The sequence below is a fragment of the Hyaena hyaena genome, unplaced genomic scaffold (genome assembly GCF_003009895.1).
Source record: "Hyaena hyaena isolate Hyena2069 unplaced genomic scaffold, ASM300989v1 scaffold_14, whole genome shotgun sequence".
NCBI lineage: Eukaryota > Metazoa > Chordata > Mammalia > Carnivora > Hyaenidae > Hyaena > Hyaena hyaena.
The window spans coordinates 6221837-6239838 of NW_024080646.1; the positions used below are offsets into that span (position 1 = coordinate 6221837).

General features: G+C 38.6%; 1 protein-coding gene and 1 pseudogene across 1 annotated transcript in view; both read right to left on the minus strand.

Moving 5' to 3' along the window:
- Positions 1-18002, minus strand: part of COLEC12 (collectin subfamily member 12) — a 205044-nt gene that overhangs the window by 125366 nt on the left and 61676 nt on the right. The gene's annotated exons all lie outside the window — the stretch shown is intronic.
- On the minus strand, positions 2759-3620 carry LOC120220740 (annotated as a pseudogene).

Here is an 18002-nt window from a genome sequence, read left to right on the forward strand (position 1 = left end):
AAGATGTGGTTTATCTATACCATGGAATACTACATGGCAATGAGAAACAATGAAATCTGGCCATGTGTAGCAACATGGATGGACCTTGAGGGTGTTATGCTGAGCGAAATAAGTCAGGCAGAGAAGGACAAATATCATATGTTTGCACATATAGGAGGATTAGGAGGAACTTAACTGAGGAACAATGGGGAGAAGAAGGAGGGAAATGGTGGGGGAAAGGGAGAGAGGCAAACCATGAGAGACTCTTGAATGCTGACAAAAACTGAGGACTGATGGATGTGGGGGGGAGGGGTGATGGGCATGGAGGAGGACACTCGTGGGGATGAGCACTGGGTGTTATGTGGAAACTAATTCGACAATAAACTATTTGTAAAAAAAAAAAAAAGAAAGAAAGAAAGAAAGAATATTGTTAAAATATCTGTACTACCCAAAGCAATCTACAGAGTCCCTGCCAATTCCCATCAGAGTTCCAATGGCATTTTCACAGAAACAGAGCAAACAATAGTAAAATTTGTATGGACCCACAAAAGCCCCTGATTGCCAAAGCAATTTTCAAGAAAGAAGAACAAAGCTGGAGGCAGCAGGCTCCCTGATTTCAAACTATGTCATGAAGTCATGGTGTTCAAAATGTATGGTATTGGCATAAAAATACCCACACGAATCAGTGGAATAGATTAGAGGACCTAGAAATAGGCCTGCAATGATATGATCAATTAAATTATGACAAAGGAGCCAAGAATATACAATGGAAAAAGAACAGCCTTTCCAGGAAAATTGGACAGTCACATGGAAAAGAATGAAACTGAACCCCTATCTTACACCATATACAAAATCAACTCAAATCGGATTAAAGACTTGAACATAAGACCTGAAGCCATAAAACCCCTAGGAGAAAACATAGGGTATAAGCTCCTTCACTGGTCTTAGCAATGATTTTTTGGATTTGACACTGAAAGCAAAGGCAAGAAAATCAAAAATGAATAAGTAGGACTAGTTCAAACTAAAACTTCTGCATGGCAAAGGAAATCATCAACAAAATGAAAAGGAAACTATGGAATGGGAGAAAATATTTTTAATTGGGTTATTTGGATGTTTTGCTATTGAGTTGAATGAGTTCCTTGTGTATTCTGGGTATTAGTCCTTTACTGGATATGTGGTTTGCAAACTTTACACTAGGAAACTTTAAAAAATTGTTAGAAATCTTGTCTTGAGTTTCAGAAATAAAATTAAAAAACAACCTAAGCAATAAAAATTCACACTTTTTACATCTCTTCAGATCAAGTTAAATGATGGCAAAGAAGGTTGATTTTCATATGATTCTGTGGTAGTTCCCATTTTCAAAGAATACAGAAATCCAATCTTTTTGTTAAAAATAGTTAAAAAATAATTGGTTACTTCAAGTTACTCATTGGGTAACTGACCAAATGGTCAGAACAGATGCCAGGGACTGCTCAGCAATTTATTATCATGGCTAAAAAAGTGACTGATTAGAAATTATATCCAATTGATACATATAGATACATGTCTGTGGGAGCTCAGTTGAAAGGAATTACTTTAAATAACGTATTATTCCCCTAATGATTCAGCATTGCACTTAATTAGGTAAACGCTGTATCTTTTTTTAGACTTAAATTAAAAATTATAAGCCAATATAATTTGGGAGAATAATAATTAAGTCACCAAACTATATATAATGGCTTTCCATTAAGATTTCATTAACTTAATGTTTTTCTCCCTTTGGATTAAATTACATCAGGCCAAAATGAACTTGCCCTGGAGCAAATTTTCTAAGGAATGAATGTAACATTTACTAGGAAACACAAACACAGTAAAGGAATTTTTTTAAAGATATTTTTTAGCCAGATGGAAGGCTTTACGTTAAAAATGTAAAAGGTCATAAAAGCCCACTTTTGTGGGGCAATCATAATTTTTTTAATAGGCAAAAGTGAATATTCTTAACATACAAGTGTGACTTTTAATTCTTTAAAATACAGTTGGGAGTAATTTGTCCTTAACAGTAAGAAGAAAAATCGCTCTGAGATTATGAAGCCATAGAATCTGAGACTAAAATTTGCTCCCATCAAGATGCTGTTAGCCATCTGCTTCATGTATGTTTTCTTAACGAAAGCATTATGTCTCCCCACTAGTAAGGATGCAGATTTCAAAGTATTTACACTAGTGTTAGAACAATGTGAGCTACAGGAGACAACCTCTATACTTGGCAGATTTGATAGTAAACAACGCAAGCTATTTTCTTAAGCAATTCATTACCAATACAAGCTAGCAAAGAATATGCACCAGAATGAAAGGGAAGGTAGGGCTGCATGATGTTAGATGTCAATTCAAATGTCTGATTCCAGGCCAATATGAATAATGAAATCTCAGTGAACAACCAAATAGGGAGAAGCCCTACAATCTATGAGAGATTTACCACCACCTTACCTACTGAATACTCACTAACCCTTATTGCCCTTATTTTCTGTAGTGAGATAATTCTTTTAATTACACTTCATAGACAAGAAATGTTTATCAATATATAACAAGTTATATATTTATAAATAAATTTATGAACTCATAAAGGACTGTTTAAACAATAAGTTTCCCTCCAACAAGAGAATGATAAACCATGCAAATCTTTTATTTAAAACAAAGTGATAAATTATAACTACTGCATAAGTATAATAATGGTACTAAATTTAGGTATGGAAATTACCCTCAAAGTTGCTGGGTGTGAATACTATCAAACCTTTCCTTTCTGTTATGCTCTGGCCGAGAATTGAAGAAGTGATGAAGGCTTAAAGTAATTGAAAAATACTTCACATGGTTTCTTGTGACCATGAGTGGAGGACAAGGTCTTTTTCTCTAGAGTCCAAAGATAAGGTAAAATGTCTCTGATTTGAAACGAGAATTGATCTGCTGCTTTGCTAATCATGGCTTGAGTAGTGCCATAAACCTTTGATGGAGGATTCCCCAGGATCAGGTTGCAAATGGCAGTACTTTGCCATCTTGATGTTTTGGAAAGAGCAAAGGATATGAACCTTCACATCAGCCAAAATTATCCATGTCACATTCTTTATGGTGAATTTAGGCGGTTCCTCCTTTGCCAGCAATTCTTCCTGTTGCCCCACACAGATGGTCTCCCTTTAGGGACTCCACATCTGTAATTTCAAAAGACTCTAGGAAAAGGTCACCCAACCTAATGAGGGCATGTGTGTCCTCCACCTGCAACCCAAGAGAAAGGCTTTCACAAAATCAGCCGCTTTTGTCAGAATACTAAGGTCTGTGGTTTCTTTACAAGTCCTGATTTCCACATTTCTGAATTTCAAGGTAAAGCATATCTGAAGTGGCAAATGTTCTACAATAGGAGTAAATCTCTTCATCTAGTTCTCTTTTAATGGCATGTATCTGTTATCTGGGACTGGAATTTTCCTTGATTCTTCTTTCCCATCTAGGAATCCATGACCGGCGAGGGGTGGGAAACCGGGTCTTTCTGTGGCAGGGCCTCTGCCTGCCTTGTCCACGCTGCTGCTGTTTCCCTGGGTCTGCGGGCCATCCTGGTGGGTGAAGTGGGTGAAGCTGTCCTCGGCCCTGGCACTCTGTGCCTCCATCCTGGTTTCCATCCCCAGAAATCTCCAGTCCCAACGTGTGTTTCTGGCTCTAATGCATGTGCGCTGCCCGTACTGCCCCTATTTTAATTCAGAACTCATATCACTGCCTGGCATTACAGGTTTATTGTTTATTAATTTATTTCCTATCTCTCCCAGCAGAATGTAAACTGTCTCAGGGCTGGGCACTGGTTTGCTCACTGCTGCATCCTCAGCTCCTAGAACAGGACATGCCACACGGAAGTTTCCCAATAAATAAATCCTTTGGAGAACTGCAGACTCTGTACCTAGATAACTTTGCTTATTAATTAGCCCTATTTTAAAAATTTATTTTTCCAGAGCTCTTTCCTAACTGCTGAATTATTTGCTAGTGAATAAATTATTTATAGCGCATTCGAAAGATAATGTTCTCTTTCACTTATATGCTACAATTGAAGCTTACATTGAATTAAAAACTTTAAGGTTTTAATTGTACAACAAAACTGCTAAGAATATGAGAATAAATGGACTAAGCTAAATTTATTAATCTGAGTATACAGAGTAGAAATTTAAATTTTTTTAATTTAAATAAGTTTTAAATTAAATAGTCTACTTAAAATTATTTTCAACCTACCTTAATATCACCACAAAAAACAATTACCATACAAACACAAATCCAACTTAAGATCTGAATATTCTAGGGGCACCTGGATGGCTTAGTTGGTTAAGTATCTGACATCAGCTCAGGTTATGACCTCATAGTTCATTGAGTTCGAGCCCTCTGCTGGGCTCTGCGCTGACAACTTGAAGCCTGGAGCCTGCTTCAGATTCTCTGGCTCTCTGTCTGCCTCTCTCCTGCTTGTGTTCTCTTTCTTAAAATAATAAACAAACAAACAAACAAACATTGGGAGGAAAATGATTATCCTAAAAAGAGGGAAAACTTCTACTGTAAAGTCATCATCATGTGAAAGAAGGTTTTTAGGACCAAAGATGGAGAACAAGTAATAAAACTAGTTTTCCTAGGGATGCCCGGGTGGATCAGTTGGTTAAGCATCTGACTCTTTTTGGCTCAAGTCATGATCTCAGGGTTGTGAGATAGAGCCTCAAGATGGGCTCTGTGCTGAGCATGGAGCCTGCTTGGGATTCTCTCTCTCCTCTGCCCCCCCTCCTCCCCTGTTCCTGAATACTCTCCCCCTCTCTCCCTCCTCTTTCTCTCAAAACAGAAAACCAAAACATCTGTATTCATCAAGGATATTGGACTGTAGTTCTCTTTTTTTGCTGGATCTCTGTCTGGCTTGGAAATCAGAGTGATACTGGCTTCATAAAATGAGTCCGGGAGTTTTCCTTCGATTTCTATTTTTTGGAATAGCTTGAGAAGAATTGGGATTAATTCTCTTTTCAATGTCTGGTAGAATTCCCCAGGGAAGCCATCAGGTCCAGGGCTCTTATTTGTTGGGAGATTTTTGATAACTGATTCGATTTCTTCACTCTTTATGGGTCTGTTCAGGTTTTCTATTTCTTCCCGTATGAATTTTGGTAGTGAATGTGTGTTTAGGAATTTGTCCATTTCTTCTAAGTTGTCCAATTTGTTGGCATATAATTTTTCATAGTATTCCCTGATAATTGCTTGTGTTTCTGAGGGGTTGGTTGTAATAAGTCCATTTTCATTCATAATTTTGTCTATTTGGGTGTTCTCTCTTTTCCTTTTGATAAGTCTGGCTAGAGGCTTTTCAATTTTGTTTATTTTTTCAAAAAACCAACTCTTGGTTTCATTGATAGGCAACCAACGGAATGGGAAAAGATAGTTGCAAATGACATATCAGATAAAGGGTTAATATCCAGAATCTATAAGGAACTCCCCAAACTCCACACCTGAAAAACAAACAACCCAGTGAAGAAATGGGCAGAAGATATGAACAGACACTTCTCCAAAGAGGACATCCAGATGGCCAACAGACACATGAAACGATGCTCAGCATCCCTCCTCATCAGGGAAATACAAATCAAAACCACACTGAGATGCCACCTCACGCCAGTCAGAGTGGCTAAAATGAGCAAATCAGAGAACTCTAGATGCTGGTGAGGATGTGGAGCAACGGGCACCCTCCTACACTGTTGGTGGGAATGTAAACTGGTACAGCCCCTCTGGAAAACAGTGTGGAGGTTCCTCAGGAAACTAACAAGAGAACTCCCCTATGACCCAGCAATAGCACTGCTAGGAATTTACCCAAGGGATACAGAAATGCTGAGGCATAGGAGCACATGTACCCCAATGTTCATAGCAGCACTCTCCACAATAGCTAAAACATGGAAAGAGCCTAAGTGTCCATCAACAGATGAATGGATCAAGAAGATGTGGTTTATCTATACCATGGAATACTACATGGCAATGAGAAACAATGAAATCTGGCCATGTGTAGCAACATGGATGGACCTTGAGGGTGTTATGCTGAGCGAAATAAGTCAGGCAGAGAAGGACAAATATCATATGTTTGCACGTATAGGAGGATTAGGAGGAACTTGACGGAGGAACAAGGGGGAGAAGAAGGGCGGAAATGGTGGGGGAAAGGGAGAGAGGCAAACCATGAGAGACTCTTGAATGCTGACAAAAACCTAGGACTAATGGATGTGGGGGGGAGGGGTGATGGGCATGGAGGAGGACACTTGTGGGGATGAGCACTGAGTGTTACGTGGAAACTAATTTGACAATAAACTATTTGTAAAAAAAAAAAAAAAAGAAAAGAAAGTTAGGGGGGAGAAGCTGACCTTAGTAACTTTCAAAAACAATGTTTTGACTAAAGATGGAAGACTAAACAAATAAAAATAAAACTGTATAATAAAAAAAAAGAAAACCAAAACAAATAAAAAAAAAAAACCACTAGTTTTCCTGACAATTGTTTTGTTAAACAAAAGGAACAAAATTTTAAATATACAGAATGATCCTGATGATCCCCTTCATCATCTTTGCATGTAAATGGCTATCCACTTTGTATTGAAGTGTCAACATATAGGAACCGCGATCACATCATGTGGCCTCTTACAGCTGGTCAACACATTTTACCTTAACTGGCTTACTATGTGGGATTTGCATTCAGCGCTTCATACTCTGCATCTTGTCTTGTAACATACTGAAGATTCTTCAGGACAAGAATTATGCCTTACTCATGTTTATTTCTTGAGGTACCTTGGAGAGTGCCTGGTACACACGTGGTGTTCAGTGAAATAATTACTGAATGATTGACCCATGGAATGTGGAGGAGGAAGCAGAGAGCAAGGGACCACTGAGGTGTCTAGCTTGGGTAAATCAATGAAAGTGGGAACTCATGAAGAGGAGTACACTGGGAACAAGTAAATTAGTTTGACTCTGGATGTGTTGAGTTTGAAGTGCTATTGCATCTCTGGGTTGGGGTATCCAGTGAGTAACTGGGAAAACTGGGCCACAGCTCAGGAAAAGTACTAGAATGCTTTCTCTCACATTTATTGGTTCTTGGTTTCTTCCAACATACGGAGGGGTATGCTAGGAAAACAGCACCAACAGTAGTAGTAGTGATGAAGATGATAAATGCTAACACTTAATGAACCATTGCCATGTACCAGGCATTTACGCTAAGAGTTTATATATATGATTTTATCTAACTGTTACAGAAACCCAGTGAGGTAGATACCAGTATTATCTAGGGAAGTTAAATAGCTTGTCTGTGGTCTGTCACAAGCCTATACTCTTAATTATTTTACAAAAATCCAAACCAACTGAAGAAACCTTGAAGAGTGTATCAAGAGAGTACTGCCATCCTGAACTCTACATATCTTTTCTATTTGTTCCTCTACATGCAGGTCTGGAACTGTTTCCACAATGAACCTGGGCTTGATTATGTTCATTCACTAACCTCATTAATTTACTCATTCATTTACTAACAAGTATTTATTCAGTTCCAGATACTATGTTAAGTGCTTGCACCTACATTAAAACAAGTACTAAAATAATGTTATCACTAACAATAAAAATAATAGAAAGATTATATAACATAGTAAAATAAGCAACAGATGATGTGGACATTCCTACTACAAAAGAAGCCTGGGTGTCCAGGAACCCACACTCAGTTCTACTATTCTGACTAGGAGACCTCATTTAGCCTGGCTGGGTCCTTTATGTAGAAGCTAAGGGATAAAATTATACCCAGTTCTGCTATACTGCCAGTTTGAAAATACAAATTCTTTCCAAACCATTTGATATATTAGAAAACAATCTGAGCATAACATGAATTTCACTTTCTTGCTAATGCACAATTTCTTCTGTGGCAAACACTAAGTGAATGCAGAAAACTTCATCCAGCTGAATTGAACCATATGGGAATATATAAAATGCGCACACATACACACACACACACACTTTAAACACCTCCCAGCTACGTCAATTCACCGTGTGTTGTGAGCCATACCCATCCGCACCTGGTGTTAGAACTTTCCATCTGATATCAGATAACCTTCCTTCCACCCTTTCACAAAAACTCACAAGCTACAAGCAAACTTTTCAACATAAAGTACCATGTTCACTGTAGTATTTATATACTTCTTAACATGTGTTTCTTTAACATGTATAAAACTGTGCTAATCTTTTTATAGAATCTTATCTTTTTAAAAAAAATATGTATGTCACTGGTGAAGTCTTTGAGTGTTGTACCCTGTGCCCCTTACCTTACGTTTCCCATTAGCCTGTGGTTTTTATCACATGATTTTGCATAGTGCAGTGTTTTTTAGGGAGGCAATATGTTGCATGATAGCAGAACTGATTGTACTCACATCATGCTCAAAATTAACATTCAGTTCTGCATAACTTCACTATGTCATTCCTAGATTGAATGTTTACCTTTGGTAGTCCTTTAAACAAATCTTAACACACTGAATCACATCAACAGGAGACTGAAAATAAAAGGCAGAATTTAAGCCTGAACTTGCTTTTTTTTTCCCCCTCTATAGGGGAAAAAAGGACCAAGTCATATCATTTAAATGACTACACATTTGCTGTCCATTTTGCTACTCCTTCAGGAAAAGCACCTACTTCCTTGCATTTGAAAATTCAGCACTTTAGAAAGGCTGGCCCTCAGTTTCCTACACAACCAAGGATGCTTGGGGCTTCATTTAAGGCAGGACTGGTATGGGCCCAAGAAATCTAAGATAGTCTGAAGCTTACTGTAGTGCAGCTGCCAGTTTTTTCTCTGAGACTCCTATGGTAACTGAACAACTGGTTTTCTACAAGATTCTGGCATCCCCAGGAGGCCCTGAAGTCAAGTTACTGCTCAGCCCAGAAGCGATCAGCTTTAGGAGTCACCACTTATGGGAGACAAGAGAAGGTTTTAGAGGCCTGCTCTGATCACCACCTCCTAAATCTAGGTCTGCTCTGTTTATTAAAAGGCTGGAGAAGAGATTTGTTGTGGCAGGTGGTAATCTTTTGAATATAATCATGGGACAAAGAGAAGAAAGAAGGAAGGTTAAGTACCCTGCAAGACTGTCCACAAAAAGCAAACTCACATCCCAAGAGGGAGTCATTACATAAACACAGGAGGCCATCCTTATTACTACTAATAATATAACACTACTGAAATATTATCTATACATCATTAAGCCATCCTCACTGGCTGGGAAAAAAGAATAGGAATTATTACAATATATACTCTCCACTGATAATGTAAAACTGTGAAAGAACATGCCAACCATTGAAAAGTGGCTCAAAGCATCATTTTAAAATATAATAAAAGAAGATACACATTGCTTAAAACTGAAGATATTTTTAAAAATATATAAACCAAAAATGGCTGATAATGACCCAGGGAGATAAATGCGGTACAGGGTATTCACATGATAAATCTCATAATTGGAGGTGCCTTGCTTTCATAACCAACCTTGCACTAGATCTGGCTTGGTGTCTAGGTTTCTATCACCCATGTTTCTGTATTGTCTGAACAGTCACATGTAGCTTATTCTTCCTCCACAAGGCCTCTCCTGGCCACTCTTCCTCAGGACAAGTCTTTGTCACTGTCCTGATCAGTTCAGACTGCCTCCATCTCATGCCAAGTGGGATGCAATGAGTTGTCAAACTCAAACCCTTATCTGAGATACCTCCTCTCTTATCACTTCCCTATTCGCACTGTCATCAAAATTATCTTCCCAAAGCTCATATTTGAAGCTTATTCTCTCTTCTGCAATCACACAATGGCTACCTTTTCCTTACAGAGTCTTTGGATGGGTTTTAGTGCAAACATCATCTCCACTGCACCCCCAATGATCTGGTCTAAACCATCTTTTCCTGCTTCATCTCACACATCCTGGCCATCCCTACATTCCCTAGTTGAGTCAAAACACTTGCATTCACAGGAACGTCCTACATAGCCCCTGCTCCAGGCCAATGCTCAGCCTAGATTGACCAGCAGCTTTCTGGTGTTTATTTAGTACTTATTCCTGATACTGTAATTCTCTTCACTGATAATTCCCTAGCTGGATTCAGAATTTCTTAAAGATTTTAGCACCCAGCACACTCTTGCACATGATGAACACTCTACTAATATTCACTAAATGTAATTAAGGTTGAGGCAGACAAAACATTCAGAATTTTGCCTGCTTGATAAGAATCTTTCTGGATATATAAAATCTGAATATTGCATTATACTGAGTAACCTCCTACACATAAACTGAAGACACTTGTTTTCAAAACGCAAAAAGCGTTAAAATATAATGACTATTATTTTGATGGGTTAGGCTAAAGAATTTCCTGGAACTTTCCACTCCTTTTTTCTGATAACAAAGAACAGAAATCTGGACTGAAATATAGACTTTTCATCTTCTATTCACAGCAACTGTCCACAAAAGACTCTGATTGTGTTTCTGGCAGTCAGATATTCTTAATAACTGTTCACCTTTCCCCTTTGGTCTTCCATGTGTCTGTGTTGTCTCTGGAGAGAATTTGAGTCAGAATCCGTGACTAATGTGCATAGTATGTCGGCCAGACTATTGCTACGAAATAAGCTCCAGCTAGCTAGCCATCAATTCTTTGTTGCTTCTTGGTGAAATTACTAGACTGCATGAAAGAACACTACTTAGTGATTAAAATACTGCTCAAATAGACCCTGCTCTGCCATAGGACTAACTAGAGCAGAGGGGTCTTTCTCAGCTAGAGATCTGTTTATTTTACAGGTAACAAAGGAAAAAAGAAAGGGTGGCTTCCAGGAATTTAGATTTGGGGCTTTACACTGTAACTGTAGTTTGGTATAGACATTACATAGACCTCCTCTATGTTCAACTGGGATTTTCAGGCCTTCCTTCCAGTCTAACTGGGAGTCACCTGAATCAAAAGTCACAACCAGAGGTAGCCATCACAAGGAAGCATGTTGATTTCCTTTAAAGAGCTATAGAAGAGTTTTATATTGTTCTTTGATGACCTTACATGTGCTCATCTTTCCTCCACAACCAGACTGCATGTTTCCTGAGGCCAAGTATTATGTTTTATGTTTTGTTTATATTCCTCACATGGCCAACAGAGTCATCAGTGTTGAACTATCTAGCACAAGCTCATTAAACATCTTCAATTAATTGATTTTGCTATAAAAAGTAGTGCAGTACTGGTGTCTTTCAGAGATTTCTAGCTCATGACTAGAAATAACCACACATTTATATGATCCAGCAGCTTCTGAGGTGAGAAGCATTCTCTGAGTAAAATAAAATTAAAGATGGAGGGAGTGGGGCAGTGGAGGAAGGGAGGCAGCAGTCACTGAGGAGAAATTACAGTAATTACAGTAGGTTGTCTTGGCCCAAACAAGGGCCTCTCTTACCAAGACTCTGTATTTTCGGAGAACAGCTCCATTAAATATTGATGATTGGACTCTGAAAGCCCTAGAATTAAATTCCAATCCTGTTTTAATTTTATGGGCTATGCAACATAAAGACCGAGGAAGAACATCTGGGCCACTGGGCCACATGCGCATGTTCACAGCTGGAAGAGATCATAGATGACCCAAGTTAAATTAGCTTCAGGGTGGCCACCTGCACCACATTTTTATTTCTCTAAAATTCTTTCCCCTGCCCATTTTGACCTGTCCCATGACTCTCCACTTAAACCAAAAAAATTTTTAAGTCTATTTCCGTAGTCTCTTTTCTCTCATACTCTCAAGCTGGTTTTCATTGCATTGGTGGTGTCTGTGCACACACATGGAATGAGGAACTTGCATCATTTGCTCAGTTGATAGCTGGTTGAGTTATCTTTCTTTAGTATATTCCTAAGTACAATTAGAAAGGACAGGAAATGACTCCAGGGCTAAAAGTTTTATTCTGATTTGGGTAAGTGGCTTGAGTCAACCCAGATGGTGATACTTCATGTCATAGCATGTGACTTAAAAGAAAAGTCTTTGGAGAAATAATAGGAATGACAAGAGCTTGCATTTACTGAGCCCTTACCATATGCCAGGCACTTTTCTAAGCTCTTTTGCATCTATTAATTCACTTAATGGACTGTTTGAGCTACAAAAGTGGATAAAATTTTTTAAAAAAGCCTCCAGTATTTCTCTGGCAACTAATAAAACAGACTACGGAAAGTGGAATTTAAAGCTTTGAACTATCATCCCAAAGCACACATATTTCTGAAGAAATATACTTTTTAGAAATTTATGGTCTACATACACATGCTACATGTATATAGTTGAGTATAATTCAGCTTTGAACTCTGGGATATATTTTTAGTTTAACTTTTAAAAATTATAAAAGGATAAGATGACATATGTGCTAGATTGTAATGTAAAAGCCATATTCTTAAATGAATGTAAAAAAGAAATTAATTTGGCCATAGAGATACTGTTGGATATAGAAAAGTAGACATGAGTGATTTCAGATGTTATAAAGCCAGAGTGCCAGCATAAACCTCACTCTCTCACAACCCAGGCTGACAAATGAATTAATAGTTTACTTTTCCTAACTCCTTTCTTCCAAGTTGATAGCTTAGCCTCAAATATAAAGTCATACTATATAATGGAGCTAAAATTCATTCTAAATTTTAATATACTCCATATTTCTGCCAACTTTATTATGTTTAAACATATTAAAATCTTAGTTAACGTGTCATTTTACTTGCAATACTTAAAAAATTTACACATCAAGTTTAGCTGTGCTTTACTAAAAGAGACACAACGCAAGATCAAAACCTCATTCCATAAAATCCCAGGCACCCCCACTTCTATAAACTTTCACTGAATCTCTCTGAATAGTCACAGAAAGAACAGAAGAAAGAACAGACTTGAAGTCTGGGGGCAAGGCCATAATTATGGGAAGTTAAAGAAGCAGCTGGCAGGAAAGAATAATAAATAAAGGAAGCAGGACTTATAATTTTGGATAGGAACTGGCTGTTCCTATTAACATGCCTTGTCTATCTGGGAAACTTTTTCCAGACTCAACTCAAACCTCTCTACCTTCCTCTGACAGTGTCCTTGCTCTGAGAAGTCAAGGGCATCTCCTCATTCTTTGTACATACTTCCACAATGGCACATTCTTCACTGTTTTCTAATTTTTGTTTCCATGTCTGCCTTTTCCTCAAAAATCATGAACTTATAAAAGAGATTTTTTTGTTTCCTTCACAGACATTGTTCATATGCTTATACCGACCAAATGGTAGCTCATCTTCAGTAGTATTTGTTGCATCAGTGAATGAATGAATAAGCAAACAAATGGAAAGAGGTAATTGGGCTGGGAAGGGAGAGAAAACCCAGAACACAGAGAAGAATCATACCCTAACAGCCACAACAATTCAAATTTTCTAAACCTCATGCTCTCCAGAAGTATGAATTTTTGTCATTTTTCCAACTTTATGTCTCTCTACCTATCATTTATCAAGATATAATTTACATACCATCTATTTGGAGAATAGCACATGCAGTAATTTTAATTAGGAAATACTTTTTTTTTTTTTTACAAATAGTTTATTGTCAAATTGGTTTCCATATAACACCCAGTGCTCACCCCAACAAGTGCCCTCCTCCATACCCATCTCCCCCCTCCCCCCCACATCCATCAGTCCTCAGTTTTTGTCAGCATTCAAGAGTCTCTCATGGTTTGCCTCTCTCCCTTTCCCCACTTCCCCCCTTCTTCTCCCCCATGGTCCTCCGTTAAGTTCCTCCTAATCCTCCTATACGTGCAAACCTATGATATTTGTCCTTCTCTGCCTGACTTATTTCGCTCAGCATAACACCCTCAAGGTCCATCCATGTTGCTACACATGGCCAGATTTCATTGTTTCTCCTTGCCATGTAGTATTCCATGGTATAGATAAACCATATCTTCTTGATCCATTCATCCGTTGATGGACACTTAGGCTCTTTCCATGTTTTAGCTATTGTTGAGAGTGCTGCTATGAACATTGGGGTACATGTGCTCCTATGCATCAGCATTTCTGTATTCCTTGGGTAAATTAGGAAATACTTCTAATTCCTTGCATTTAAATAGAGTTTTACATAAAAGCATTTTCAATATGCACTGGGTTCTCCCAACACTTCTCTGAATTACACACCATAGATTTTTTTTTTTAATTTTTTTTTTATTTATTTCTAGGAGAGAGAGAGACAGCATGAGCAGGGGAGGGTCAGAGAGAGAGGGAGTCACAGACTGAAACAGGCTCCAGGCTCTGAGCTGGCAGTCAGCACAGAGCCGATGCGGGGCTCGAACCCACGAACCACGAGATCATGACCCAAGCGAAAGTCGGACGCTTAACCGACTAAGCCACCCAGGCGCCCCTACACACCATAGATTTTTATCATCCCCTTCATACATATCAGATACCCGAATCTTAGAAAGGTTAAACTACTCACAATTACAGATGATTCTGAGAAATACTGGGTTAGATCAAGTCAAGCAGGCTCCCTACAGTGGGGCTTCACTTTCAAGTGCTGTGCATACTTGAACATACTATGCACATTGTATGTCTCCACAGAAGGATCTAAAATGCGGCTTCTTCTGCACTGATATGACCAAAGGGTATTTTTTCAAAGACCACCTTTGGAGAGTATGTTGAAGACTAGACTTTGGGAAACAATGGACTTAATCATTTGGTGTTCACTTGGAAGCATTAGTCATATTCTATGACAGCGGGTATATAATGGTGAGCAAAGCAGCCTTGGTCCTTGTCCTCTGCAGTATATAGGCTAGTTTATATACTGGCTTATGGCATCATGAGAATGGATATAGGAGGACACTGTCCATAAGCCTATACTAACTAAAGTGATGTCTACTTCAAGTTCCTTTTGCCACTGAACGTGCACCAATAAAAACTCACTTTGGTTCAAATAAGAGGAATATTTTTCTTTATATATAGTTCTAGCTATACCCAACTTATCGAGAAACTAGCATTTCTTGATTTAATATAATTGAAGGAATCTCTTTCAGCCAATAGGTTTGAAACCTAGGGATACTCCTTATCCAAATTTGTAAGAAAAAGAAAATATATGGGGGGGGGGGTTGGAAGGATAGTTAATCAACAAACACTTATTGAACATCTACTTTGTGCCAGGTAATGGGGGTAAAGATGAAGGAGACAAAAATCTCTCCCCACAAGTGGTACAGAGTCTATAGAAGAAACAAGTATAAGGGGTACTTGGGTGACTCAGTCGGTTAAGCGTCCAACTTCAGTTCAGGTCATGATCTCACAGTTTGTGGGTTTGGGCCCTGCACCAGGCTCTGTGCTGACAGCTGACAGCCTGGCACCTGCTTCAGATTCTGTCTCTGTCTCTGTCTCTCTCTCCCTGCCCCTCCTCTACTTGTGCTGTCTCTCAAAAATAAATAAACAAACAAGGTTCCTCAAAAAATTAACAATAGAACTCCCCTAGGACCCAGCAATAGCACTGCTAGGAATTTACCCAAGGGATACAGGAGTGCTGATGCATAGGGGCACACATACCCCAATATTCACAGCAGCACTCCCAACAATAGCCAAAACATGGAAAGAGCCTAAGTGTCCATAAACTGACAAATGGATCAAGAAAATGTGCTTCACCTATACAATGGAATACTATGTGGCAATGAGAAAGAATGAGATCTGGCCATGTGTAGCAACATGGGTGGAACTTGAGGGTGTCATGCTGAGCAAGTCAGGCAGATAAAGACAGATACCATATGTTTGCATGATAGAAGGATTAGGAGAACTTAACGGAGGACCATGGGGGAGAAGAAGGGGAAAAAACTGGGGGAGAGGGAGGGAGGCAAACCATGAGAGACTCTTGAATGCTGAGAACAAACCGAGGACTGATGGGGGTGGAGGGAGGGGAAGGGGGGTGATGGGCATGGAGGAGGCACTTGTTGGGATGAGCACTGGGTGTTATACGGAAACCAACTCAACAATAAACTATTTTATAAATAAATAAACATTAAAAAACATTTAAAAAGAACAAGCATATCAAAACTACTATGTGATATAATAAATGCCATAATAAAAGAGCGTAAAGTCTCTCCCAGCATTATCATTTTTATTATTTTACCATATCTTTCTCTTAAAATGAAGTTCTAGAATCTAATAAAAAAATATTGCTTCTGACGACCATCATTCAGAAGTGTTACACACAGGGATTCTGAGCCTGTGAGCCAGTGTTGTTCTCTTCAATGCTGGGGATGTCTAAGGAGTCAGTCAGACCATGATGCAGAGAAGGGAGAAGAGGTTACCAAGTATTAAATGTAGGCTGGCATTTCCTTTCCTTCTATAAATACTGTGGCTCTCTGATTTGACATCACCACAATATTTCCTATAGAGATGGATTATAAAGTTCAAATCTTCGATTGTGACATCTATACAGAGGACATTTGAATCTATCTGCAGCCATGACTTCTCTCCCAAGCTCACTGGATGGATCCAACTCTTTGTGGATACTTCAACGTTAAAGTCTTACCATCACCTCACCCTGTTTACTTCAAACTAGGTAACAGCAACAGATCACCTCACGGGTGCTCCTGACTTCAACCTTTCTTTTCTTTTAATCCATTTTATACACAAAATGCTCCTAAAACAAAGGTTTGTAGTATGCCTTCCACTACATGACAGCATCCAAACTTTCTAAGCTGATCTGCAACAATCTCCTAGTCCAACATACGACAGGTTACTGACATGCTGGATAGGAGAAGAGGCAGAAGCTTGCCTCTGGCACTTGACTGTCATGACCTTGGGCAAATAGCTGAGCCTGGTAGGACTGAGTAAAAATCCCATGCCAATATACAGCTCCAGCAGTAAGAAAGGCTTACTTCGTAAGTTTTCTATGTTCCTGCCCTTTGTTCTTTGCATATCCTGCTTCTCTAAAGTGAGTTCAAGTGTCACCTTGCTTGTGAAACTTTCTCCAAGCACTCTGGCCCAGAATGACTTCTGTCTTTTCCAAACTCCCAAGACCTTTACTGCCAGCTCTTTTTACGATCCTAGAGCCATCTCTTGTAAAGCTAGAAGTCACTGCAAGAGTTCATTTGGTCCAGTCACCTGCTAGCCAGAGTTACTTCTTTTTACTGGTGACCCAAGGCTGTCTCATACACAATCCTTAATGTTCACTAATTTTCTCTATGTGTGTTAACATGGGATATATACATAGTATATGAAAAATATGTATTCTGTACATGCATATTCTCTTTCCAACTACTGCATTAACTCTTCAAGAACAAGTACTTCTCTAATATTTCCCATAGCACCTAAAACAAAGTGTGTACTTGATAAGTATTGAACTGACTTTAAGTATATTCAGATTGGAGTTAAATTATTGATCAAAATATCCAAATCTGGAAAAATGGATTCATCAATTTTTCATGGCTGAAAGAAATCACAGGCTCAACCTGGAAGAAATTCAGTTAGCTTGTATCTCACTTTCATGTCTTTCGTTAGTAAAATAAAACCACTCCTTTTATTTAAATATCCTCTTGGGCCTTCTATTGAAACGGTTAGCTCAGGAAGTGTGGCTGTCCCCAGGTTTTCATGGGAAATGTGCATCTGCTGGTGAACCCTGAGGTGCTCTTGGCTCCCAATGTGTGCCTGTGTTCCTTTAGCTTAAATTAGGTTCAGGATGAGGGGAAGGGGAACCAATGGAAATGAATCATGAGGCTGAAGCATAAGAATAAGAGTTAGAATATGATGGGAAAGAGAAAAGCAAAGAAGAAAGGAACATGCTCCAAACTTTTTGTTCAAACATCCTTATCAGAAACAAAGTAATGAGAAAATGTCCTTTAGTATATGTGTTTTATATATGTGTATGTATACCTATATATGTATATATACACACCCATTATGTCCATACTAAATAGTATTACAGTTTAAATGTCTTTTTCTTTTGTCAAATAAAAATCAAACAGATTTATACTGCACTTTGTAGATCACTGGTGTAAAGTCCAGACTCCGCTAAGAGCTGGTCCAGTGCAAAGGCTACA